Here is a 26,147-nt window from a genome sequence, read left to right as displayed (position 1 = left end):
ATTAATAGAAATATAAGGAAAACTTCTGACCCAATAAGAATGGGTCAGCTAGATTGCAGATTCATTGATTAATGATTTAAAAATACCCTAAAATAAAAAATGTGCATAGAGTTTCCATACAATTTCTCTACCTGCCCTGACTCATTTTCCTTATTAATCTTTTGTAATAATGTAATTCAGTTGTTAGAGCCTATTAATTAATCTTAGTACATTATGCTAAATATATATTATACTTTATACTAGGACTCACTCTGTGTTGAACAATTTATGAGTTTTGACAAATTCATAGAGACCTGTATTAATAATTAGAGTATTATACAAGATAGTTTCTTTGCTCCAAAATTCATTCATTTCTTCCATCACCATCCAGAGTCCCAGTGAGCATTGGTTTTTGTTGTTACTTTCATTATTTTCCTTTGGAAACTAGATTCCTTTGTGTCATGCAAGTTGGTCTCAAAGGTGTCATCCTCATGCCTTTCATTTGCAGGAATCTGCCATTACACCTGCCTATGAACTGATATTATTATTGTAAATGTAATTTAACTTTTCCAAGGATGCCATAAAATTGAAATCATATGGTAATCTTTATACTTTGCAATACAATGTTCTCTTACTTAAAATTTTTGTATTTGCTTAAAATTTTCTCATGTATTTTTTGATGCATTTTACTGCATATAAATTATACCTCTAAGACAAGTGTGTGTGTGTGTGTGTGTGTGTGTGTGTGTGTGTGTGTGTGTGTGTGTGTGTATACAGGGTCTGGAATTCAGGGCCTTAATCTTATATACTCAGAACTGGCGTTCAATCACTTAGGCCATGCTTTCTCTTTCAGCTTTTTTGCTAGTTAATTGGAGATAAGAGTTTCTCAATTTGTCTGATTGGGTTAGCATCAAATATCAATCTTGAGTAGCGATGATTATATACTTCAATAGACACTGCCACCTAGCAAAAACTTACTTTCTTGTTTGTTGTTGTTGGTTTAAAAAACAAGAAACATAAACTCAGAAGCTACAGATCACAAAGCTGATCACAAAGAGCTCGCTGCTCTTTGATATCAGAAAATTCACATCATGCTAACGTACAATCCAGAACAATTTAGAGTATTAGGGGATATCTTCTACAAGTTCCCAAACCAAACAAATACCACATAGGAGAAAGTATCAATGGTCTATCTTAATGGGTAAATGGTAAAACTGTTAAGACCAAGCAAAACAAAATGATGAAAGAACAGTAACAAATGCAGCCAAGTTCATCACCAGGAGCATTCAATCAACCATTTTTTTTTTTTTTTTTTTTTGGCCAGTCCTGGGCCTTGGACTCAGGGCCTGAGCACTGTCCCTGGCTTCTTCCCGCTCAAGACTAGCACTCTGCCACTTGAGCCACAGCGCCGCTTCTGGCCGTTTTCTGTATATGTGGTGCTGGGGAATCGAACCTAGGGCCTCGTGTATCCGAGGCAGGCACTCTTGCCACTAGGCTATATCCCCAGCCCCTCAATCAACCATTTTGGTAAAAGAGGAGGCCCCTCTGTCTGTATCTGCTGTGGATAGATGCTCATTCGTTGAGTTCTAGGAGTTCAAATGGCAATGACCATGAATCACACAAGTCTTCTTGTATCACGAAGCCTAGAGTATCTGCTGTCCCTGTGTTGCTTCTCAGCCTCATGCAACACTAAGATACATTCTGAGGAATTTGGTCTCTCCTTAGTCCTTTGGTCCCTATGACATAAAGACCCCTGGATTTATCCCGGAAACATAGATTCATGCTTCCAGATTGCCTTGGTTGATAGGATGTGGCTGGTACTATGTTCAGTTTAGCTTCTGACATACTCACAGCTCCTAACAGATATCTGAGATATAAACTCTTCATATTGCAGATATTTCCAAATGCATATTTCATGAGTTGACTGAAGTCTACATAGAGCCCAGCTCTGTGATTAATATTTTGCTTCAAGAAAAAATAAACGTAGTGATTTTTTTAAATAAAGAAATATGCAATCAGAAATGACATAAGCTATGAGAGGATTTCAGCTGGGATTGCAGGCATGAGCCACCAGCGCTCAGCTAGAAACACATATTTTTAACAAAAGACCATGGAATCTTCTAGAACCCAAAGATTCTTCAAAGTGGTTATATCTCTTTCTATTTTGTCCACCATGGAGGCAACATGTAGAATTCATTTTCTGAGAAAGGACTTTTCCGTGTGTGGACCTTATAGAAAAACATAATTTGACGGAATTCTTTTTGTGTTCTCCAACTCAGTTGCTATAGGAATCAGACATTTTTTCCACCAAAATACTCAATATCTGAAGGCTTTAATCACAAATCTCTTAAGTTTTATGAAGTCTATATACTCTTCAAATTATCCTACATTCAAAATTTTATAACATTATCCTTTATGTACGTCTTAGACAACTTTTCCTTTTATTATCCCTATGACTGCATTACTTTTGACTTTTTCTGAATGTGTTACTTCATGGCCCCTAATTAAATTATTTGACTTCAGTTTTTGCTGAAACATGATAAATTACAATGTCTTCCTAAAAATTAATTTTCTTTCCTCCTCCCTTTGTTATCTAGAATGTGTTAATCCCATTATATGTTACAATACATTTTTTTCTCTATTTTATATCTTCCTTATTATGTCTTATGAGATTATATGATTTCATACTTGAACACATTCATCCCTCTTAAAGCAAGTCACCCCTGGCATAGAGTCTGGTATGCACAGTACATAGATATTTGTGTTCTGCTAATGCCTTTAGATTCCATTATAACACCTACATATTATTTTTCCCTCTGCCCTCCAATTAAGATACATTTCCCTACTACTCACTTTCTCCCCAGTATCCCTTCACATGCAGGTAGAATGTGTTGCTTTGAAGCAGTTCCAACAACACTGTTTAAGTCATCCCTCATATGGATCTTTAGGAAGTTAGCATTAATAAGGACTTTCTCATTAAATAAAAACCTTTGCCTAGAAGAGGGAATTGTCTTGAAAAGTTTTTTTTTTTTTTTTATCCTGGCACCATTTTTTTTTTATTAGTTTCTCAATCATCATTTGGAAAGAAAACATTCTTGTGTAACATCATTAAAAATGTGGCCAAAAGGGAACCCTACTTCATTGTTGGTGGGAATGTAAACTAGTTCAGCTACTCTGGAAAACAGTATGGAGATTCCTCAGAAGGCTAAACATAGAGCTTCCCTATGACCTAGCAGCCCCACTTTTGGGCATCTACCCAATAGACCACAAGCAAGAACACACTAAAGCCACCAGCACAACAATGTTCATTGCAGCACAATTTGACATAGCTAAAATATGGAACCAACCCAGATGCCCCTCAGTAGACGAATGGATCAGGAAAATGTGGTACATATACACAATGGAATTTTATGCCTCTATCAGAAAGAACGATATTGCCCCATTCGTAAGGAAATGGAAGGACTTGGAAAAAATTATACTAAGTGAAGTGAGCCAGACCCAAAAAAGCATGGACTCTATGGTCTCCCTCATAGGGAATAATTAGCACAGGTTTAGGCTAGTCACAGCAGAGGATGCAAGAGTCCAATAGCTATGCCATTATGAACCCATGAGATGATGCTAAGTGAAATGAACTCCAGTTATGGGAATGAGTGTTATATCACTGTTGTAATTATTTTCAACATGACATGTGAAACCATGGCTTTTTTTTTTTTTTTTTGGCCAGTCCTGGGCCTTGGACTCAGGGCCTGAGCACTGTCCCTGGCTTCTTCTTGCTCAAGGTTAGCACTCTGCCACTTGAGCCACAGCACCACTCCTGGCCGTTTTCTGTATATGTGGTGCTGGGGAATCGAACCCAGGGCCTCATGTATACAAGGCAAGCACTCTTGCCACTAGGCCATATGTCCAGCCCCCATAGCTTTTTTTTGTTGTTCCTCTTGTATCCCCTTCTTGTGGTTGTGCCCGTGCTATTACTATATCTCATCTGAGTACCCTGGATACCGTATATACTTGTATTTGAAGTAGGGAAGGGAAAGGGAATATCAAAATCGAGAGACAAAGGATAAAAAGGGAAATGACTCCAAAGCAATACTTGCAAAACCATTTGGTGTAAACCAACTGAACTACTCATGGGGGAGAGGGAAAGGGGGTGGGGGGAATGAGGGAGGAGGTAACAAACAGTATAAGAAATATACATATCCAAGGCCTAATGTATGAAACTGTAACCTCTCTATACATCACTTTGACAATAAATAAGAAAACTAAAAAAAAACAACTCTGATAAAGAAAAGTTTTAATAAGAGCGGATTCTAACCCACATCTTATAAGATCATCATGGCAACATTTACCTCTTTCCCCTTGCTCACTGCCCTCCATCTCTAGCTTAGGTTCCACTCATCCACTTTTCTCATGGTAATTCTGGGCAACTAAATTGATCCTTTTTATAAGACAGACCATTTATTTTTCTCAGTGTTTTAAGGTTAAGCTAGATTTAAGTTAATTGTATTTTCTGTATGAGGCATAAAATTCAATGATTTCCATAGTTACCATGTTGATTTTTCTCAAAAACTACAATAATATTTTTGCCAACATGTGCTGAGCTGGAACTATGTGTCAGAACCCCTTTTACTAGATGTATTTGATCTATATACTTTTAGAACTACAACCACCCAAAATGTAGGTACTTTTGCTTTACAAATACGAACAATATATAAACAAGTAAAAACAAATAAGAATAAAATACAAAGAATAAACGAATCAGCTTACTCATGTAAGTATAAACACAAAAAAGATCTGGAACTTGAGCCAATGTAGTTATTGCCCAAACACATAGGTATGATACTGTACTGATTTTGATTGTGTAAAATAGGTGCAATTATTATTATTATTATTATTCAGTTTACTGTATAATAAGTTTAAAACAGAGGAAAGCTGAGTTGGGAAACAAAACTTGCTTAATCCTAAATTCAAAATCCTTGAAATTTATGATGACAGAATAGACCCAGGAGTATCTAGATGGAAAGAGATCTTGGAAATGTGATATGAGAAACCTCTAAATGGCACTGTCATCACATCTAGCCAAAGCAATATTTTCAGCTCCTTTTCTACACTCAGAATATGTCATTGAAACCATTCTCCTTACCAGAAAAAAAGTTGCATGTAGATGTGTCTGTCAAATGAGATAGAAAAGAGGAGGACCAATAAAACAAATGAAGGACCAGTAGAACATTTATTAATTACAAATTTCAGAGAGAAGGAAGTGTGCTTCTCAGGACCAAAAAAAAAAAAAAAAAAAAAAAAAAAAAGAAAGAAAGAAAGAAAGGGAAAAAAGAAGAGAAGAAATAGGATATCCAAGATACCAGCATTCAACCAGCCAATGAGGAGCAAGAAAGCCCAAAAGGCAATGTGGGGCAAATTTTGGAGGATCTAGGATGTAATACAAGCAGCTTTTGCTGTGGGAACGTGTATTTTGTAGGTTACAGCAGGCAGATAGAGGTTCCCAAAGTCCTGCTGTGATTGAGAAGTGGTAACTGTAAAACATATGTAAAGTCCACAAAACCGGGGGTGGGGGGTTGGGATCAGAAAGCCTGTACTTAACTGTTTCCTGAGAAAGGTCAGAAATACCTAGTTTTATGGACAGATATCAGGACTGAATGCACTGATGAAAAGGACTGGATGGAAAACTAAACACTGTTAAAAGGCGAATAAATACCTTTTATATATGAAAAAAGAAAAGTTCAACTTATCCTCAAAATGGATGCTGAAGAAGTATGAAAGTAAAATAATTTACTGCTTACATTTATTCACTGTATATGTTAGCCTAGAAAAAAGTGAGAAAAATAATACCACCATCACAGAACAGTATCTTTTTTTTTTTTTTTTGGCCAGTCCTGGGCCTTGGACTCAGGGCCTGAGCACTGTCCCTGGCTTCTTCCTGCTCAAGGCTAGCACTCTGCCACTTGAGCCACAGTGCCGCTTCTGGCCGTTTTCTGTATATGTGGTGCTGGGGAATCGAACCTAGGGCCTCGTGTATCCAAGGCAGGCACTCTTGCCACTAGGCTATATCCCCAGCCCACAGAACAGTATCTTGATGCTGTAAATTTGATTGCATCATAGAAATGTAAAGGACATTTCCATGAAGTTTACATTTTTATGTCCTCATTTAATTCACAGGCTTGATTTTTAGAGTTCAATTGTAGAAATCTCTTATGAGACAAAATATGATCTATCCTGTGTATAAATATATCTTGAGTGTGGATCACTAAACAAAATAAGTGTTGAAAAGAAAAGTCCCTCATTTGTTCTGTTAAAATAGATGATATTATTGAAGGAAATCAATAATTATCTGTTTTAACACCTGAAAATCTTAAGCAAAAAAAAATCAAGATGACACCCAGATTCAAATATATATACATATATGCACATATATGTCTGCGTGTATATACATATATACATACATATATATCTTTGTGTGTATGTGTGTGTATGTATAATGAAATCCATTAAAACTTTTTAAAAAGAGAGAAGAGAAGGTGAATTTGATCAAGGTTCATTGTATACATGTAGGTAAATATCACAACAAACTCCTTTGTACAATTAACTTTTGCCAATGAGAGATATTTTTTAAAGTGACAGCTATTCTATCTCTGTATGCCACATTTTTAATTTAAATTTTATTGTAAAGATGATGTACAGAGGGGTTACAGTTACATAAGTAAGATAATGAGAATATTTCTTTTTGAACAGTGTCAACCTCTGCCTCATTTTCTCCCAAACCTCACCAACTCTCCACCCTCCTATGATGTAAAGTTCATTTCCAACATTGTGTAGTGGTTTTCCCTTTGTCCCACCATTTCTGTGATTCCCTTTCCCTTCCCCAAATCAGATACATTTATATGCAAGGAAAAAGGCACAGATGTATATATATGACAGTGACATCAGGGAATAAAACAAAGAAAGCAAAAAAAATAACGAAACCCTTTTTCTATTTCTTGGAGTTCATTTCAATAAGCATCATTTTATATGGTTATATGCATATAGGTATTGAGCCATTGTGATCATCTCCTAAGAATATCCTCCTATTGTCTTATGGCACAATGCTTAGAGTGCTGTTTACTTAATCATGTCCAAGTCTTTTAATATCCATTGGAGTAATGTAGATTTATAGATATATTCTAGTTATTACAAATGAGGGAAACCATGCAGACTGTTTTTCTAGCTTGCTTTGCTTGACATACATATATATGTATATATATATATTCCCCCCACCCATAGCTTTCCATTTCCTTACAGATAGTGCAATGCAATTCTTTCTGATGGAAGCATAGAATTTGATTGTATGTATATACCACATTTTCTTGATAAATTGATGTGCTGATGGGTAGATTCTATATTAGCTGTAGTTAATAATGCTATAACAAACGTGGTTGAGTTGGGGCACTAATGTGGGCTGGTTTGTGGTCATTTGGGTAAATGCTCAGGAATGGGATTGCTGAGTTATAGCAAAGGTCTATGTTTAGTTTTTTCAAGAACATCCATACTGCTCTCCAGAGTGGTTGAACCAATTTTCATCCTCACCAACAGTATAGTAGCATTCCCTTTGGGCCACATCCTGGCCAACAACGGTTATGCTTAGCTTTGTTTTTATTATTGTTATTATTTTTTGTTTTATTTATTTTATTATTATTTATTGTTATTGTTGTTAGTTTTTTTTATCAGAAATAAACAACCATTTATTTATTTGATATTTAAAACAGGCTACTATTTGTAAAATAAAGCACTTAGCTGTAAATCTATTATTGTGTATAATGAGAAAAAGTACAAAATTCTACTGGGAGAAAAAGCAAAGCTCTAATGGAAAGAAATCCCATGTTCATAGATAGGGAGATCCAATATTGTTAAGATATCAGTCATTTCCAGTTTTCTGTATAGATTTCACACATTCTCTACCAAATCTTAGCAAGATATTTTGTGGATATCAATATACTGATTCTAAAGTTTACATAGAAAAAGGAAAAGACCTAAAAAAACTAATAGTAAAGAAGAGGAAAAGTATGAGATCTGACATTAATTGTTTAAGTTTGACTACTGAGACCAATTGACAAGGACCATGTAATTTAGCTCTCATATTTCCAGTTCTGGAAGCTAGAAAGTCCAAAGTCAAGTTGCCAGAAGATCTGGGGTCTAGTGAGGGCCTACTCCCAAGTTTCCAAGTGGCTATTGTCCCACTGTATACATGACTCAGAAAAGGAAAGGAGGAAGCCAGAGGGAGAGGAAAGGAAGGAGGAACAGAAATGACCCTCTTTCTTTTTTTTTCATAAATTAATTCATTTATTGTCAAAGTGATGTACAGAGGGGTTACAGTTTCATATGTAGGGCAGTGAGTACATTTCTTATCAAATTTCTTACCTCTTCCCTCATTGTTTCTTTCTTTCTAACAGTCAGAAAGACTGATAGACAATGCATAAGAAAATGGAAAAACTTGGAAAATAAGTCAGACTCAAAGAAACATAGGTTGTATAATTCCCTTCATTTGTAGTAATTAGTGTGTGCCCACAAATCTACAAGTAAACACAATGGATGGTAAAATAATTATACTTGGACATGGTAAATTAAACAGTACTCTGAGCATTCATATGGTGAAACCCAATATTGTAAAGAGAGGCTCACACAGGCTCAATACCTATGTGTATATGATCATATAAAATCATATTTGTCTAAATGAATTCCAAGAAATGGAAACAAGAGGTTTGTTTGTTATTTTGCTCTTTTTATTCGTTGTTACTGTCTTGATTTGTGTACCTTTTGTATTGTAAGTAAGTTACCTGCTTGGGAGAGGTAAGGAGGAGCACAGAAATGGTTGGACAAAGCGTGAACAAGTGTCACAATGATATTCACTAGACACTGTACTGAAAATAAACTCTACAATTTATGGCAGATGAGGGGTCAGGAGGGAAAAATGGGAAATAAGTAGGGAAGAAGTGACACTGTTCAAATAGAAATGTACTCATTGTGTCACATGTAATTGTAACACCTCTGTATATCATCTTTACAATAAAATGAATTTAAAAAAATAATAAGATGAGAGTAATGGTAGATCCTAAAATAGTTAAACCCAGACTCATAAATGGTCTAAATATTTTACAAAAAACTATTCACAGAAGTTAAAAAAAATCCTATGTGGCACAAAAATTTATACCTGTATATGTTGTTTCTGTGAATGAAATGCACAAGTGCCAGATATTGTTTTGATGATAATTTTAACATCTGAGGGTGGTCTTTTTCAATGTTTCAATATATTCTTGCCTCTTTTTACTCTCTCTTGTGTTCTTCATTACTAAATAGAGGGATTTCAGACATGGGCTTATTTCTGGATTAACTCAACTATTCTCCAGATCTTCTTTTTTTTTTTTTTTGAACAAGAAGAAACCTTCATTTATTGAGGGTCTGAGAAGAGTTCAGAATTTATAGTGTACAGATCACCAATGACAAATACCATATGCCCTTCAGCAGCAAAAACAAAACAGTGAAGAGCCCAAGGCTCTTGGAATTTAAAGCACAGGTGTCTCAGCGCATCCTGGCTGCTTTATCACAGTATCATGGACCAACAGAAATTTGAAATAATGGAAGCTGGGATGTCAGGGTCAAGGTGCTGACAGATGTAGTGCCTTGACTCATAGACAGCTGACTTCCTGTTGAATCCTCTTGTGGCATAGGGAGTAGAGAGCTCTCTAGGTTCCTTTTATAAGGACACTTTCCATTTATGAGCATTCTACTCACCTCAATAAGACACCATCTGTGAATAGCATCATTTTAGGGGCTAGGACGTCAGCATATGAATTTGGGGAAAACAAAAATACTGAGTTTAAAGTAACAGGTATGTGTGGTGGCACAGAGGTAAGGACATAAATATGTTTTATAGGAGCATGTGGGCTGAGGTAGGAGGTGAGGAAAGCTAGAGGATGTTGGGGCTCCTGCCATTCCCTGTCCTGGTAATGGCCCTGATTGTGATGCATAAAGAAAGGAGAGGAAAAAATTGGGGGCATTAGATAGAGATTTAATTTTCAAGCATCATATTGTGAGCTATGAATATGTCAAATATGAACAGGATTTGTTTCTAATAGCTAGCATAAAAGATATCAGGGCAGGTCGTACAAAAAAGGGAGTAAGTCATAAAACTTGTTTCACATATATGTAAGTATACTATACAGGAAAATGTGAATATGTGTGCACTGACTTGTCTTATAAAACGTTTTATGTACCATGGTTCATGGCATACTAAGTCAATCATCTATAATATGTAGGGCACCTTACTCTCCTCCTTCCAACTGTAAAGACTGACAGGTTAAAGAGTTTTTATTCACTTTTCAATTGTAGTTTATACCTCAGAACAAAACATTTGAGTCTTCTTTTTATTCCTATTATCAAAAATGGAGCAAAAAAGCAAAGCTTGCTTCCACCTAAAAACTAGAAGTGGAACTGTGTAGCTCAACTGGTAGTGAGAGCCTTGAGTGAAAAAGCTAAGGGATGCTCATGACTTTAACTATGTAACTGTAACTTTTCTGTACATCACCTTTACAATAACATTTTTTTTTCAAATTTTTATTATCAAACTGATGTACAGAGAGGTTACAGTTTCATATGTTAGGCTTTGGATGCATTTCTTGTCCTGTTTGTTACCTCGTCCCTCAACCCCCCCCCTTTCTCTTCCCCCCCCTGAGGTGTTCAGTTCACTTACACCAAACAGTTTTGCAAGTATTGCTTTTGTAGTTGTTTGTCTTTTTTTACCCTGTGTCTCTCAATTTTGGTATTCCCTTTCAATTTCCTAGTTCGAATACCAGTATACACAGTTTCCAATATACTCAGATAAGATTACAGAGATAGGGTAGCTACAACCACATGAAGGTGATACAAGAACATCATCAATAATAGAAGCTATAGATACACATGGGACGTTGAAAGTAGTTACAACTGTGATATAATGATCGTTTCCATAACATGGAGTTCATTTCACTTAGCATCATCTTATGTGTTCATAAGGTCATTAGCTATTGGGCTCTTGTGATCCTCTGCTGTGACTTGCCTAAACCTGTACTAATTATTCCCAATAAGGGAGACCATAGAGTCCATGTTTCTTTGGGTTTCTCCAGATCTTTTTGTCCCACCTGGGACAATTCCTAGTTTCTTTAGTCTTGTCCCTATTTATACCAATTGTTAATTGACACCTTAAATTTCATTATTGATGTTTATATTGATCCATTCCATGAATTCTGAATTTATCAATACAACACTCTTGCTGCGGTCTGTCACTATGACATCTATTTTTCTATATAGTCCAATGGAAATCAATCTATAAAAAGGTAGAAAAGCAGAACATTTCAATTAGCTGATAAAAAAGCACTCCATCCTTCCATGATAACACATTATTGGTGAATACTAATTTTTCTTTAAACTTCTGCTTCACACCGTGCTGTGAAGGACATTCTTGCACATTTATGCATATATTTTTTATCTGTGTGAGAAAATTTTTACATTTCCTACCCACTGTTTGACACATGCATATTTAATTTTGCTAAATTGTTTCAAATAACTCATCATAATAACTTTTCCATACTCATATAAAATTTCTATTTTCTGAACATTCTCATCAGTATCTGATTTTTCCTGACTTCAACTTCTGATAATTAGATTGGTACAATATAATTCTTATGTTAATTTCTAGTTTTCTGATCATCATTAAACACACATTTGTTGTGATTTTGCTTTATGTGGCACTGTCCCTTCATATTTTCCCTAGTTTCCTACTGAAGTTACTATTTGTCTTATACTGATTTGTAGACATCTCATGTAGCTTAGGTATTGATTGGATATATTATATAGGATATATATATATATATATATATACAGAGAGAGAAAGAGAGGTAGATAGATACAGATATACATATTTTTCTCTCTATGACTATTTCCTGTTTGATTTCATGATAGTGAAATCCACTCAGTCTTCTCTTCACTCTTATAAATTTTGCTTTTGGCGTCTCATTTAAGAAACATTTTCTTATTCCATGCTTTCATCAAATGTTTTTCAATGTTAATATTTTGATTTTTAAAATATATATTGAAATTATTATTGTTTCTTTGAGCTATAGTTTTTTTTTTTCAATATTGTAAACCAACTTCTCCATGCCATTTATCAAACAATTTATTCTTACTAGTTCAGGATGCTTTTATTACTACTACATGAAGAAGCAAATAAGTAGTTATAATTCTGGGCTCCATGGGCTATGCTCTTGATCTGTTTTGTCTTCCACTAGCCAATTTATAATTTTGTGTGTGTGTGAGTGTGTGTGTGTGTGTTCATGCTGGTACTGATTCTTGAGCTAAGGTCTTTGAGCTCTCCTTTAGCTTTTTCACACAAGTCTAGGGCACTACCACTTCAGCCACACCTCTACATCTGGTTTGTTTGTTGTGCTGGTTAATTGGAGACAAGATTCTTTTAGACTTGTCTAACTAGGCTGGCTTCAAGCCTTGATCCTCAGATCTCAGCCTTCCTAGTAGCTATGATTATAGATGTGAGCCACCGGTGCTTAGCTTCTATATAGTGTTAATTATACTGTCTTTGCAACAGAATATATCATGTAGCATAAAGTTGGGTGTTTTTTTTTTAAAATGTATTTTCTTCAACTTTTACCTTTTCCACAAACATTTTGTATCATATTGTCTTATTCAACCTATCTATTTAATTATGATTCAATTACTGTTACTCATATTTGATGAACAGGGAGTCTTGATATTTTCAATTTTATTGTAAAGTTGATGTACAGAGGGGTTACAAATACATAAATAAGCAATGAATACATGTCTTGTAGAATAGTGTTACCCCTGTCCTCGTTTTCTCCAAATTTCCCTCCCCCTTGACTCCCCTACTCTCTCCCCCTGAAGAATTTGTGGGGTTTCTTTGTTTTATTTTCTTTGTTTTGTTTTGTTTTTTGATACTAGGGGTCAAACCCAGGATGGAGCATTTGCTAGGCAAGCGCTTAGCCACTGAACTACACCTAGCCCAGACTTGCTATTTTCAATATGAAATCCTCTTTTCCTCAAATAAAATTTTATCTGATCATTATTTTATCTTATCATGTTCTTCAGTACATCAGATAATTTATTCATAAAATTTTATACATGCTGGCTAATTCCTATATAACTTCCATTTTAATTTACAGTCATGTTTTTCATTGTCTAACCAGTAATCACCACTTTTAAATATATTAATTTGTTTATGTTGTCTTTTATCTAACAGCCACTCATCGAATTCATGTAATATTTACTAATTCTCTTGAGTTTTCTATGGAGAAAATAATGATATGTGTAAATCATGACAGTTTTATATCTTCCTATGAAGTATTTTTACTATTTATCACATGTTTGTGTTATGATGAGCTATCCAATGTTATGCTACAGCAATTAGGATAGTAAAATCATATCCTTTTATCCTCAACTATAAGAAATATTTCTTACATTCCTTCATCATGTTTGATACTGGTATTTTGTAAATGCCATTAATGCATTAGAATGCTTCCTGTTAAATGTTCAGTTCTCATTTTTAAAACAAATATGTGTTAAATTACATCATATTTTTATTATGTGTCTTCAGCCATCCTTACATTATGATTGTAAATTCTACTTTGTACAGCATAACACATAATTGAAAGTGTTTGCAGCCGGTATTGGTGGCTCCTCCATGTAATCCTAGCTACTCAGGGGACTGAGACCAGAATGTGCCACAGTTCAAAGCCAGGACTGTCATAAAAGTCCTAAAACTTCACCTTTAGTTAATCAGCAAGAAGCTAGATTGGAGGTGTGGCTCAAGCAATAGAGAGTTAATCATGAGCAAGAAAAACCAACAAGAACATAAGGAAGGCACTGAATTCAAGTCCCTGAACCAGTCCCCTCCACAAGAAAAGAAGTATTTACCATTTCTTTATGTTCTCCAGGATAAAAGAATAAGAGGAGACACAGGTGATGTTTCAAAAAGAAAAAAAAAGTATTTATTTGTTTTGCCCTGGGAAATAAGCCAATGCAAACACTAAGGAATTTGTATCACTTAAATCACCATTGCCTGGAGTACGTAAAGAATTGAAATAGAAGAAGACAGGTCAGGGAGAGCAGATATGCTGTGATGAGTAGAACTTCCAGAGCAATATGTTTAGGAAGTTTGGCTGAATGTCTTCATGTGATTTTCTGAGTAACTGCAAAATATCTCTTGCTCTTAATTTCCCCTTGATTCCCAGACTGGGTGTTTCTTTAAAGTGGCCACTTGTACTGAGACTGAGTTACACAGTGGCACAACTTTGGGTGGCATGCACTTCAGCTGGGTACTCCCAATTTCCTTGCTTATGGGATTTGAGGATTAAAGTGAGCACAGGTGGTATAATTCCAATGTGTGGGTAAAGAGAGAAAATCGGAAACTGTAATCATCAACTACTTAGGTGTGATTCAATTAGTGTTCCTGGTAGGATGAGTTAATTAGATTTTTTCTTAATTTGTCCAGTGTCAATGTTCATCTCTTGGTATTGGTCAGAGCATAAAAATAGTGACAGCCAAAAATTGTGACAGCGAATGCACACTATTTATACTCCCAGCTACCCCTTAGCTATTAGGAAGGCAGAAATCTTCTCCTACAATCCTAATCCCCAATCAGAGATGACCTCCTTTCTCCCATTTGCAAAGTCTTGGGATCTTGTGGTGTTCTACACCTGCTATAACAAACCTCCCAGAGTTTTTTCTAAGTCTGCCCACATAAACCCACATTCAAGCATCATCTCCATCCTTCTTCCCTCAATGGTCTATTCATTGCCTTGTTTTCATTGTGCATTCATTGCAGAATGAACCTTCTGCCCCTGGACAAGTGGAATGAATCTGGAAAGTGTTTTCCTATGTAGACTTGGAAATAATACAATGTATTCTGCATCATCCCCCAAAGTTAATAGTCTTTTGAGAAGACAACATTTTAAATATAAACTTTAGCCAAGTTTTAGCAATGACAAGTTGTGCTGCAATGAAAATAGTTGTGCTGGTGGCTTTAGTGTGGTCTTTCTTGTAGTCTTTTGAGTAGATGCCCAAAAGTGGGGCTGCCGGATCGTAGGGGAGCTCTATGTTTAGCCTTCTTAGGAACCTCCACACTGCTTTCCAGAGGGGTTGAACAAGTTTGCATTCCCACCAACAATGTAGTCGGGTTCCTTTTTGGCCACATCCTCTCCAGAATTTGTAATTATTGAATTTCCTGATAATAGACATTCTTACTGGGTTGAGGTGGAATCTCAATATTGTTTTGATTTGCATTTCTTTTATGGCCAGTGATGTCGAGCATTTTTTCATGTGACTCTTGGCCATTCTCATTTCCTCTTCAGAGAAGTCTCTTTTTAAGTCTTTAGCCCATTTGTTGAGAGCGCTGTTGGTTCTTTGATTATTTGTTTTGGAGGAATTTAACTTTTTGAGTTCTGTGTCTATTTTAGATACCAGACCTTTGTCTGGTCTGTTGTATGGCTGGTAAAGATCTTCAACCAAGATGCCCCTCAGCAGAAGAGTGGATCAGGAAAATGTGGTACATATACACAATGGAATTTTATGTGTCTATCAGAAAGAATGGCATTGCCCATTCGTAAAGAAACTGAAGGACTCAGAAAAAATCATACTAAGTGAAGTGACTCAGACCCAAAGAAACATAAACCCTATGGTGTCCCGCATAGGGAATAGCTAGTACAGGAATAGGCTAGTCATGGTAGAAGATCAAAATACTCCAATAGCTACACCCATATGATCACATAAGAAGATGCCAAGTGAACTCCACATAAGAGGTATACCACTGTTGTAATTATTTTCAACATGCCATGTGAACTCCTACTATTTTTTTCTCTTTTTCCTTGTCTGTTTGTTTGACTGATTGATTTGTTTAGTTTTGTTTCTCTTGTACTCCCTTCCTGTGGCTGAACACTCACTACCATTGTATCATATCTGAGTACTCTGGATACTGTTTATATGGGTATTCGAACTGGGGAAGGGAGAGGGAATACAAAAATTGAGAGACAAAGAACAAAAAGACAAACCATTCAAAAAGGAACACTTACAAAACCATTTGGTGTAAACCAACTCTTAGGGGGAGAGGGAGAGGGGAAGAGGGAGGAGGTAACAAGAACAAGAAAAGTATTCACTGCCTTTCATATGAATCTGTAACCCCTCAGTATCACACTTTGACAATAAAGAAAAAAATAAAACAAATACTTTAGCCAACAGGAAAAGGTATTGGGAGATATGTGCACTTGGTCAGCCACCATGAGAGAGAATAAAGAAAAGTAAATACCTTTACTTCCTTATGAAGTGATCTGTATAGCCTTCAGTGGGTCTGTGAAATAGATTTGTCACCAAATTCATATCTGTTTCCTTGACAATGATAGACAGCAGAAGTAGGGAGCTACACTCTGATTTATTCATGCATTAATGTGTATTTCTTTAGTACTTCAAGTATTAGAAATTATGCTAGGTTATCTGCTTGGTATCAGTCTATGTTTAAACTGAAAGTTAAAAACAACAACACTTAAGTAAGGAAACTATTTCTTAGCTGGTTCTCATAGTTTCCTATTTGAAAATCAGTCAAGCATGAAGGTCAAGTCCAAAGATCATAGATAAAGGCTTCAGGAAAGAAAGGGGTTACATTCATAGTAATACTCCTGACCTTCATTTATAGTGCACATACCAGGTGTTTGTTATAATTTGAATATCCCTGCAAAGATGAGATGCATGAATCACCCAGCAATCTCATCACAATGGTATTAAAACAAGGAATTTGATCTTGATGGATTCTCCTAGATTAAATTGAATCACTTTCATTCTATCATCCTCCTTTCCAAAGAAAGAGTTTTATTTTTCAGAAATTAGATGGCTTCTTATACATCATGTACAGATAGTATTAAACTTTATCTCTTTGTAATTAGCATTCATGTGTAGAGAAAATAATTAGATTACAGTACTAGCCATGTTTATACTTAAAGAAAGTACAGGACCAAAATGCTGATTACTTCAATGATTTTGATTAATTGACTATAAATCATCCTCCTGCACTACAATAGACACAACACAACAGATCCTCACCTCATGTCTGCAATTGCAGTTGAGCCTATGTGAGCTTCACTTGTCACCAAGAATGGGTGAAGGGTCACTCAGCTTTCCAGATCCACTCATGAAAAACATTTCAGGCTGTCACAAAAAGAAGCCTCACAAAGGTGAAAAATATGGCAAGGATTTATTTTAGTATAACATAGATAAGGTAGAGAGAAATGGGAAAAGAAATAGGTTTTTCTAGTTTCTCATGCAGGAGATGAGAGTTAAAGACTTAAAGTGTTAACATGGACTCTATGGTCTCCCTCATAGGGAATAATTAGCACTGATTTAGGCTAGTCACAGCAGAGGATCACAAGAGCCCAATAGCTATGCCCTTAGGAACGCATAAAATGATGCTAAGTGAAATGAACTCCATGTTATAGAAACGACTGTTATATCACTGTTGGAATTACTTTCAACATGCCAAATGAAATCATAGCTTCTATTATTGATGATCCTCTTGTATCCCCTTCCTGTGGTTGTACCTGCACTATCTCTGTATCTTATCTGAGTACATATATACCGTGTATACTGGTATTAGAACTAGGAAACTGAAAGGGAATACCAAAATTGAGAGACACAGCATCAAAAGACAAAGGACTACAAAAGCAATACTTGCAAAACTGTTTACTGTAAGTCAACTGAGCAACTCATGGGGGGTGGGGAAGGGAAAGGGGGAGGAAGGAGGGGGGAATGAGGGAGGAGATAACAAACAGAAACTGTAACCACTCTGTACATCAGTTTGACAATAAAAATTAAAAAAAAGACAAAGTGTTGATTTTTAAGTGTTGCTTCTTATCTGCATACTTTATAACTTTTGATTAGGGAAAATATATGTAGTCATATCCTAGAAACACATTATCTGTAGATACTAGTTCTGGGTAGGTAAGATGAAAGATGCCTACTCAAAACTCAGCATTTAGGACTCTTTTTTTTTTATTGTCAAAGTGATGTACAGAGAGGTTACAGTTTCATATGTTTGGCCTTGGGTACATTTCTTGTACTCTTTGTTACCTCCTCCCCCTTTCCTTCTTCCCCATGAGTTGTTCTGTTGGTTTACACCAAATGCTTTTGCAAGTATTGCTTTTGGAGTTGTTTGTCTTTTTATCCTTTGTCTCTCGATTTTGATATTCCCTTTCCCTTCCCTAGTTCTAATACTAGTATATACGGTATCCAGGGTACTCAGATGAGATACAGTGATAGTGCAGGAACAACCACAGGAAGGGGATACAAGAGGATCATCAACAATAGAAGCTATGGTTTCACATGGGATGTTGAAAGTGATTACAGCCATGATATAACAGTCGTTTCTAAAACATGGAGTTCATTTCACTTAGCATCATCTTATGTGTTCATAGTAACTTGCCGAAACCTGTGCTAATTATTCCCTATAAGGGAGACCATAGAGTCCATGTAGGCAAGACTTTAGTTATTTCTGTCCTAACCTATTTATGAGGAGTTTCTAGTCTTTTACCATTGCAAAAGAGAGGGCACATTTAGGCAGTCCCTCTTATGTTTTGTTTATTTTTATAACTTATCATGTAAAAGGAATATGGTAGGAGTTGAACTTAATACATTTTTCAGTGTATTTCCTAATTTCAACCTTTGAGTCTGGCCCTTTAGCTATTTAAAATAATACGATTTTCCTGTCCACTCATCTATGCATGCTACCATATATGTGTATGTGTACATGTGTGTGTGTATGTGTGTGTATGTAAGTATGTATGTTTAATCTTCTTTTTGTGACATCCTGAAATGCTTTTTATGAGTGAATCTGGAAAGCTGAGTGACCCTTCACCCATTCTTGGTGACAAGTGAAGCTCACATAGGCTCAACTGCAATTGCAGAAATGAGGTGAGGATCTGTTGTGTTGTGTCTATTGTAGTGTGGGAGGATGGTTTATAGTCAATTAATCAAAATCACTGAAGTAATTCTTTCCCTATGCATCAGCATTTTGGTCTTGTACTTCTTTAAAGAAGTAAAAATATGGCCAGTACTATAATCAAATTAATTACTAATTACTCTACACATGAATGCTAATTACAAAGAGATAAAGTTTAATACTATACATACATACATACATACATACATACATACATATACATACATACACTTGAACACTTATACATGTAGGGGTACTGATATAAGAGTTTGGACTTACCCTTTCAGAACTTCTTTTTACTTTTCAAACTCACCAGTCCAATCACATGTCACCATTAAGGTATGATATGCACATATGTACTGGAGCACTTACTAGCATTCAGCGAATGCTAGGAGCTATAATCAATTGAGCATTTACTATGTATCTAGAACTATGATAATTCTTCCATACATATTATTGCACAATAGTACTGTGAGTTTGGTGCACTGGTTGTAATTTTTATGTACTTGTAAATTTAGGATAGCAAGTTAGTAAGAAGATTCAGCTGGGAAGTAGCTGGTCTGAGTCAGAGAATCTGACTCTAAGTTCATGATTTCAACAAACTCTCATCATGGGTTTCAACATCCCATCCAAGGGATCTGTGGTATCACATTCATTGATATGGTGACAAGAGTGCGGGACAAGAAGACAGCAGACCACAAATGGGGGAATCTAACAGACTTCCAGGTGGACTTTTTCTTGTAGTCTGAAGAAACAAGACAAATATGCTCTGAGTCCTGTCCCTAAAGCTGAGCATGATAATTCCCAGGGCTGGGAAATATCTATCTTGTCCAAAGAAATATAGAAAGGTATCCAAGCAGAAGCTAGAAGTGAATGGCATGTCAGAAAGAAACTCCTTACAGAACCAAAGTAGACAAGAAAGACTTGGTGGAGAGAAAAGTTAGTTAGAGGGAATGTTAAAACTGACCCCTGCCATGCCATATATAACACCCATGGGTTTTATCTCCTCCAGTGCCTCCCACAGGTATATCTCTTTGGAGAGCATTTGTTTTTGTTTGTTTGTGCAGTTCCTAGGGCTTGAACTCTGGGCCTGGTTGCTGTCCCTGAGCTTCTTTTTGTTCAAGTCTAGTGTTCTACCCCTGGAGCCACAGCTCCAGTTGTGGCTTTTTCTGAGTAATCTAATCAGATTATTAGTCATCCTGGGCAGAAAGAGTCTGTGGGACTCCATTTCCAGTTAATCAGCTAAAAGCTGGGTAAGAGGTAGCTCAAGTGGTAGAGCAACAACTGTAAGCAAGAAAGTTGAATGAAAAAGTACAAGGTCCTGACTTCAAGCCCTGTATCAATATCTATTGGTCTATCTATCTATCTATCTATCTATCTATCTATCTATCTATCTATCTATCTATCTATCCATCTATCTATCAGTAATCTATCTATTTATCATCTATCTGTCTAACTATCAATATATATTACTGAGGAAGGAAGGACATAAGCTCATCTTGAGAGTTGGTTAAGATTTCTGTTCGCTGAGTATTAGATGAATGGCTTTGACATGTACTGCTTTACAGCATGCATGATCTACTATTAAATTGTGTTGAAAAAATATCTGTGGAATCTGATTCCTTTTGTGATATACTTAGAGAGCAGAGAAAGTGCTTTGGGATCAACCTCAGCTAATTCCCCCAACACTGTATTTGTGCGCGCGCGCACACACACACACACACACACACACTCCCAAAACTACACAGTTTCAGAGAAAGAGCCACACAGAAAGCTCTATATTTGAATCCTAGATCCCAAAGCCATAGGACTTCGGCTGACAGAACTTCTCAGAAGACACAGTAGCCCTGCTGGGACACAACCCAGCACTGGAAGTCCAGGTATTTAGTTCCCTCACTTATAATAATTACAGTAATAACATTGTTGGGGATGAAAGGGCAAATGTGATCACAGAAACTAATTAGAGAACAATTAACAATGTAACGCTGCAATAAAAACTGTTTTATATGCAAGAGCTAGCCTAGAAATAATCACTAAGCCTGATCCAACTCTCTTAAGGGAAATATCTTCAAGGAAACAAAGATAATTATTATGAACACTGGCCTAGAAAATGTGGCTTTGAGAAGTCTTCAAGTACCAAATGGTCTTTTGATGCCTTGATGGACTGTGGGGTTTGTCCAAGTTAATGTCCTTGTCTTGCTATTATTTAATTGAGACCTGAATTAGCTTTGCCTTACCTTTTTATCTTTAATGATACTATTCCAGTTTCATTTGGCTGGGTAAAGCCCACTTTTTAAGAAAATTCTTTCTCATATCTGATACATGTGGGAGAGTACATGAGTTTGCACTGCCCATTTTCTAGAACTCAAACATCCAAAAACAAATGCAGTTCACACATTTCCTTCCACAGTTGAAACACTCCGGTTGATCTGACTCATAAATAGAGAAAATAGAGCTGTTGCAATAGGAAAGGCATTCAAGCACATCTACTCAGGAAGCAGAGGATCATGACTTCAAGGCCAGCCCAAGCAAAGTTAGGGAGACTGTATCTAAAAAACATAAGTAAAAAAATAATAAAAGGAGTTAGGTTTTTACCTCAAGTGGTCAATAACCTAGTGCTCAATTTCCTGCCTAGCTTTCCTAAGGACCTGGAGTGTGAGTGAGATGGAGAATGGAGAAAACCCAGAGAAAGAATGGAGGGAGAGGGAAGGAGGGAAGGAGGGAGGGAGGGAGAGAGAGAGAGAGACAGAGACAGAAACAGAGAGATACAGAGACAGAGAGAGAGGAGAGAGAGACACAGAGAGAGACACAGAGAGAGAGACAGAGAGAGAAAGAGAGAGAGAACACATGAAGAAGAGAGAATAAGGATATTTTATCTTTCTCTTTTTCTTACTTCTAACCAGAGTTTGTCTGGCTAAGATGTCTGGAACAGGGATTATCTTTCTAACAGCTAGAAAGAAGCAGCAATTAAAAAGGGAAGGATCCTCAGAAACTCAAAGTTGAAGCCTTCATGGGCGTGTACCTGAAGTGGACATCTCTTGCCTTCCTGTGCAAGCCACACTTTCAGACAATCTTTCAGACAATTCCCAGCCAATCTGTATTGTCCTCATTGGCCTAAGTTGTCTTCAAATCTCACAACAGGTTGTTATGTCTAATAAGATCCATTTCAAGGCAAGATACACCATAATGATAGATAGATGAAAAAAAGTGCATTTTGTTATTCACAGCTCTGAAGAGAAACAGGTCTCCAGCCAGGGACATTTAGGGAGCTGTACACAGGATAAATTAGTTGAGCACTGGGGTTTTAGGAGCCACTTACGTGTGGAAATAAGGTGGCCTAGCTGAGTTTCCCACACTCTCTGCAGACTAGCTAGTTAATCATTTTCCTACTGGAGAGTAGATGCTGCCTTTCTTTTCTGGTACCTACCCCAGAGTGATAGGGGCTAGAATGGAAGAGTTGGGAGAATCCCATAATGGAAGTGGTTTAGGCATGTACTTGACTGGTTGCATAAGAAGGGCTACTTAGATGTTTGTGTGGGTAGTCATAAAGTGAGAAGGAGGTAGGTAAATGAAAAGAGGAAAGGGCACCAGTCATAAAATTTAATGTTTTTCTTCTATGAGACTAGGAAAAATTGAAGGGATGGGTAGGGTTGAGAAGGATAAGGGACTAATGATGAAAGGGGTGATAACTGATCAAGATGATCAAGATGCACGCACTCATAAAGGGACATGCTGAATGTAATCCCTTTGTATAACTAAACATAATAAAGAGCATGATCTAAAAAGAGAAATAAAAAAGAATGGGTAAATAGTAATGACAGCACAAATAAAAAATTGAAACAAAAATGAACATATATATGTATATGTGTGTATAATATATATATATATATATATATATATAGAGAGAGAGAGAGAGAGAGAGCCTATTGGTGGCTTATTCCTATAATCCTGGCTACTTAGGAGGCTGAGATCTGAGGGTCTCAGTTTGTAGCTAGGCTGGGCAGGAAAGTCTATGAGACTCTTATCTCCAATTAACCACCAGAAAACCAGAAATTGTGCTATATTTCAAAGTAGTAGAAAGCTAGCCTTGAACAAAAAGGGGCTTATGAATAGCACCCAGGCCCCAGGTTGAAGGTCCACAACAGACAAAAACAACCACAACAAAACACATACACACGCACGCACACACACTCACTCGCGCACACACACACACACACACACACACACACACACACACACACACCACACACCCCACTGGATTAATCTAATCACCAAGCTTCTCAGGCCACTATGGGAATGATTTTTTTCCTACACTTCTAGTAGCCATAGGCATTCCCAGGAAATTCTGAAAGGTCTTGGTCCCCAAACACACACTACATCCACATAGCAATTGCTTTTCAGGGAAGACTCTTTTTTGGTTAGTCAGCATTTTTCCTGTCAACTCCCAAGTATGTCAGGAGTTCAACACAGGGGAAAACAAGGTTAGAGATGCCGATACCACCCAACAAAGAAACAGCACGAAGCTCAACAGCCACACAAGGACAGGTAAAATAGCTACATGAAGCTACCACCCTTCAACAAGTTGCAAATCCCTGGCTTTCAGGAACTGCTTTAGAAAGCTAGCTTCTGAAACATAAAGGATGGTCTCATTTTTATTGGAAGATTAAGATATAAGTTCAAAACCTCCTAAAATCTCCCCTAGGTGCAGACACAGAGCAGAGAAAATGCTTCAAAAAAGAAGGGCACTCACTGATCTTTGAGAAATAGGAATCAGTGTATAAAGGGAAGAAAAATAAAGGCTGATTTCTCCCAAAGCTTCCTAAGGCTCAGATCTTATAGACTGTGAGGTTACCTTTTCAAAACCATTTTAAAGACATGTTCCCTTGGAATAATCATTCAAATTCAGTCTGCCTGAAAAGCAAAGTGGTGCAAACTCTATCTTCAGAGATACTAAGAACACTTACTTCCCTCATCTTCAAATGCTATCTCTGAATTCATATGTACTACTAATACACACACACACACACACACACACACACACACACACACACACACACAGCATCTAAACTTCTTACTTTAAGTAGCTTAGAAAAGATAGTCATTCTTCTAGGTAAATCAAACAGGAAACATGTGTTGAGTACAGTGCTCAAAGTGCATGGTATCATGCTAGCAATGGAACTAAGCTCCCTAAACAATCAGTGGGCAGCCAGTATGTGATCCGCAGTTACATCAGGATTGTGCTTCACAGGCAGTCCCCCTACATGATTCTCTGGATTCTTCTGTTGGTCCTGTGTCCTTATCACATTTAGCACAGTCAACCATTGCCTCTTGTATTGACTATAGGAATTTGGTAAAATGTCTTGATTTGGTGGCATATAGGGAAGTGAATCTCTCTTCCTACCACCCTTTAATTATGGCAATTGTGATATTAGTATATGTGACATGAAATAAGAAAGGATGATAGCTTCCCACTCTTGCCTAGAAAGAGGAATTAGAATCCCCTGTGTGACCACAGGTTGACATTAATGATGATTATATAGAATAATAATTTGTTTAGGTATTTATAAGGACCAAATAGAGAAGCTTGCTACATAAATATTTTTTGTATTTATGTATTAGTTCATCTATTGGGCATACCTTGAACATAATGTTACATTTATAGGCAACAATATTTAGCAATTTCTCTTTTGATATTGAGCAAGTAATAATAAACGTGATGTGGAATATGAGAAAAAACAACAACAAAGTGAGAAGGAAATACTATACTTCTAAATGGATGTTATTTGCAGAAACAATGAACATCAAAATTTACTGGAAGTTTAAAGACAAGGGAAGGGAACTTGCAGAAAACATAGTAACAGGTTCTAAACATTTTGATAAGCAGTTAGGACTATTTGACATGGCTTCTCTAAATTTCAGAAATTGTCAGTTGGTATGTGCAAATTAGTGTATGTGCCACTGTTCAAACAAACCTAGATCATTTCCATTTTCTTTTCTACTTAAATTTGGGTATGTTAAAGAATAATATTTCATTATGTATTTCTATTTCTGGAGACTTGGTACACAATTTTAAATAAATACAGAAATTAGTCTTGTTAGTAGTTTGACAAGTGACTCTGAAAGTGGATTCAGAGTCTTGGACAATAATCCACATGCTCTGGATGTGGTTATGTAAAATATAACATATGGTGAAAAACTTAAAAAACTAGAGTTTACAGTTGTGTGTGTGTATGTATGTATGTATTTTTAGTTTTTAAAGTAGAGTCACATTATGTAGTCCATGCTAGCCTCAAATGTGTGATCTTCCTTTCTCACCCTTCTAAATGCTGAGATTCTAGACATGCAAGAACATAGGCCACTATTGTAACATGTATAACAATTCTTAGGTGGGGTTTTTAACTTCCACTTCCTGAAAGGGGGACAAGAAATAGTCTTTAGGGAAATAGTCTATAGACGTAGTTGAAAACCAAGAATAACCACAGCAAGCCATAGTGACTTGAAACATCTTGATGGCCAGGACAATCATGTTGGTCTACTGAAGGTGACCTGGGCTTCCATCTAGCCCTGAAACAAGTGAACTATGGAATTTCCACCTGATCTTTTGTAATTTTCTTAATTATAATGTGGATGTGATAGCAGCAGTCATGTATGGATGTATGGATGGGTAGATGGATAGATAGATAGATAGATAGATAGATAGATAGATAAAGTAGGCGGGCAGGCAGACAGAGAGACAGACAGACAGATATTCCCTGGGGAATTTCACAGATTTCTGTACTTGGACCATACTGTGATGTGAAATGTCACTTGACTTCCTTCAACAGTGTGTCTGTCATGTACACATACATGCCCATGTCTATTGCATGCAGAAAAGATAATATATGTATGTACATGTATATAGTGGCAATGAACATTATTATTACTGCTCTTTGAATATTCTTGAATAGACAAGAAGGATGGTCAGTCCCACTTTGGTATAGTTTTGACTGAAATGGAAACTTGGAAATCAACTTGGCTCTAAGAGACATAATGGAATCAATGTAGACCCCGTATCCACATGGCTCCAGCATTGCAGCAGTGATCAGAGATACTGTCCAAATGCTGAATTTACCAACTCCTCATCTGCATACAAATGCTA

This window comes from Perognathus longimembris, chromosome 8 (genome assembly GCF_023159225.1).
Source record: "Perognathus longimembris pacificus isolate PPM17 chromosome 8, ASM2315922v1, whole genome shotgun sequence".
Taxonomy (NCBI): Eukaryota; Metazoa; Chordata; class Mammalia; order Rodentia; family Heteromyidae; genus Perognathus; species Perognathus longimembris.
This window is presented reverse-complemented; position numbering follows the sequence as displayed.